Source organism: Euprymna scolopes, chromosome 20, assembly GCF_053919585.1.
Source record: "Euprymna scolopes isolate OS-2025 chromosome 20, ASM5391958v1, whole genome shotgun sequence".
NCBI classification, from domain to species: domain Eukaryota; kingdom Metazoa; phylum Mollusca; class Cephalopoda; order Sepiida; family Sepiolidae; genus Euprymna; species Euprymna scolopes.
The window spans coordinates 109,827,657-109,830,587 of NC_136501.1; the positions used below are offsets into that span (position 1 = coordinate 109,827,657).

Genomic DNA, 2,931 nt, shown 5'->3' on the forward strand with positions numbered 1-2,931 from the left:
TAGCGCCATTCAATTTGTATTATTAATTTAATATCTGTTTCGTAAAATAATTCTAAGGCAGTAAGTCGCCACACTACGTGTTTAAATAAAAATAACTGAGAACTAAATTTAAAATTCTACAAAGATGTACTATAACTTATAGGTTCAAACCTTTATATAAAACAAGGCCGATAGCCATTAGTCGCGTGCTCTTGTATAATGAATGAATGCATGAATGTAGGACTGACATGAAATTCTTAAAGATAAACTAAGATGACCGAAAAATGGGCTGAAATGACTTAAATAAATAAAAAGTAAATGACTTGAATGAACTTAACGATGAATTGAATGATCTTAAGAATGATTTGAATGCTTAAAAATAACTGGAATCCTTCAAAAAACAACTTGGAGAATGACTTGAATGGCTTTGACACTGATTGGTTGAAAAGTGGGTGATCATTTTACATTAAATTAATACAGAAAAGTGGTCCCCCACTTTACATCACAAACATAAGTACACCATGTAATAAGAACAGATACTACACTTTGATCTTGGCCAAAAGGCCAGGAAAAGCTGTGTTTATTTGCTCCCCACCGAGCAAATTAGGCACAAGGCCGATTTTTAATGTGAGGAGTGAAGGGGAAATGGGGACCAACTCCCCGGGGAGTAGGGGAGCCGAATAGTGACAACTGATATGAAGGGCCGCCCCACATTGACCAAGGTCTCATATGTGGAGTTGCCTCCACATATGGTCCCTGCTTGCAGAAGCTGCCGGAACAGACACCTTGATCTTGGCCAAAAGTCCAAGAAAAGCTTAAAAAGCTAAGAACAGCATCTATTAACAACAGACTTTTGATCTTAACCAAAAAGGCCAAGCACAAAAGTGTTACGCAGAGACCACCCGACCGACCGACCGACCGACCGACCCACGGAGCGACGGAGTGACTTATAGAGTCGCTTGCACGCGACTAAAAATCATCCATCTTCAATGAACAAATCTCAAATTTTCGATGAATAGATATCAGCGCAGATCTTTAAAAAGCTTTGCACTTCATACGCGGCTGTAAATATTTAGTTGCTAAAAAGACGGTACAAATACAGGTGCACTACGGGTAGGTGCCCAATTAGAGCAGGTGATCGTCGAGTCCGTACTGAATATTATTATATATTTTATTTTTTACATGTTTCAAATAGAAATAAAAGTGTGTTTGCTTATTTTAACGTTTCTATATTTTCCCCACTTTTGTCTGCCGTTTTTCCATCCCTTATATTCTGTCTAGGTTTTTTTTTTTAATTTACACCAAAAAAAGGTACAGTGGCATTTTGATGTAGGGAGTTACTTTCGGGAAAAGTAGTTGCAGGGATACTATGTAGTGAGTCGAGCAGCAAGGTGTCTATTCACATTACACTTGAACTTCTGGATGTCAGTACAGCTGGGAAAACAGGAACTCGCAAGGGATTTCCAGAGTCTAGCAGTTCTGGGGAAGAAACTATTAGAATAGAAAACTTTCTTTCATCTAGGGATCTCTATTGTGAAGGGGTGGGATTTTGCTGCTTGTTGGGTTTGTCAGGGGTATTTACGTCGAGACGGTACAAGGGTTTGTAGTTTGTCAGAGCATCCACCATTAATGTACTTGTAAAACAGGTAGACGGATACAACACTTCGTCGATGGGACAGGAGCTAAAGCTTTGATGACAGTTCGGGATCTATCAGTAAATACTCTCTTTTGAACCCCGCCCAAGAACAAGTACATAGTAGCAGGTGAACCAGACCAAATTTGCCAACAAAATTCCATACATGGGCGAATGGTGTCATCTTCCCTTCTTTTAAACAACAAGAACGACATGTTTCTCAACTGGGTTGTGACTTGCGATGAAAAGTGGGTTCTTTACGACAACCGGCGACGCTAAGCTCCGTGGTTGGATGCTAATGAATCTCCACGACACTTCCCGAAGCCAGAGTTGCACCAAAAGACATTTTTTTATGCAGGCGAAACTATTATGGCGGAAGTACTGTCAACAAATTCAACAACAACACGCAACATTAGTCAACAGAAAAGGCGCAATTCTTCTCTACGACAATGCCCGACCGCACGTTAATAAACCGACCCTGCAGAATTTGCTACGAAACCCTGCCTCATCTGCCATACTCTTGAAACCTCTCACCCACAGACTACCACTTTTTCAAGCATCTCGAAATGCTTAAAAAACCTAACAATGTTCTCAATATCTGTTCCAACTCATGTTCCCTGTGAACAGTAAGTCTAGGAGGTTAAAAGAAGTACTTTCAGGTAATGTATCTTTAGTCATGGCTATTAATGGTTTAAAAGTTTTCTTTCATTTATTGAAAGATACAAGCTTAGCATTGGATGCGACCATCCATTTTCCCCCATTCGACTACTGATTGGAGGCATTCCTCTATTGAGTACAGTTCGATTCAGCTAAAGTTTGTCGAGTATTTTCTGGCTTTTAGCTTGATATACAAACACACATATTAACAGACTTCTATTAGCTCCGTTTTATTTTTATGAGACAGACAAACAAACACTCGAAACGAGAGAAACTCGATTAAAAAAAAGAATGTCCTTTGCAAATCTGAGTTATGTGACGATAAATTTAATGGATTGTATATATTGTTTTGTGTAAGTTTTTATTTAAATTATCTAAAATTGATATCACTTGGTGGAGATGTTTCACCAAAAAAGGGGATGAATTTCTTATTGTATATATCATGAGGGATTAAAGCTCAACCTAGAGGGATCCTTTACAATATTTAAAGGGGTTAAAGAAGTATTAAAGGAGTTTTTAGATGAAGACATCAGGATGAACAAAGCTTAACATGTATGGCTAATCATAATTTATATGAAGAGAATTCTAAACAAGGCATAATACATATTGGCAAGATTATAAATGCTTCTTATACCTAAGCATTTCGAAGCTTATGCTTCTCT

The 2,931-nt window shown here is 38.2% G+C and overlaps 1 pseudogene; it reads right to left on the reverse strand.

The window, feature by feature from the left end:
- Positions 1-426: 426 nt before the first annotated feature.
- Positions 427-555, reverse strand: LOC145241766 (U2 spliceosomal RNA; annotated as a pseudogene).
- Between the last annotated feature and the right edge of the window lie 2,376 nt (positions 556-2,931).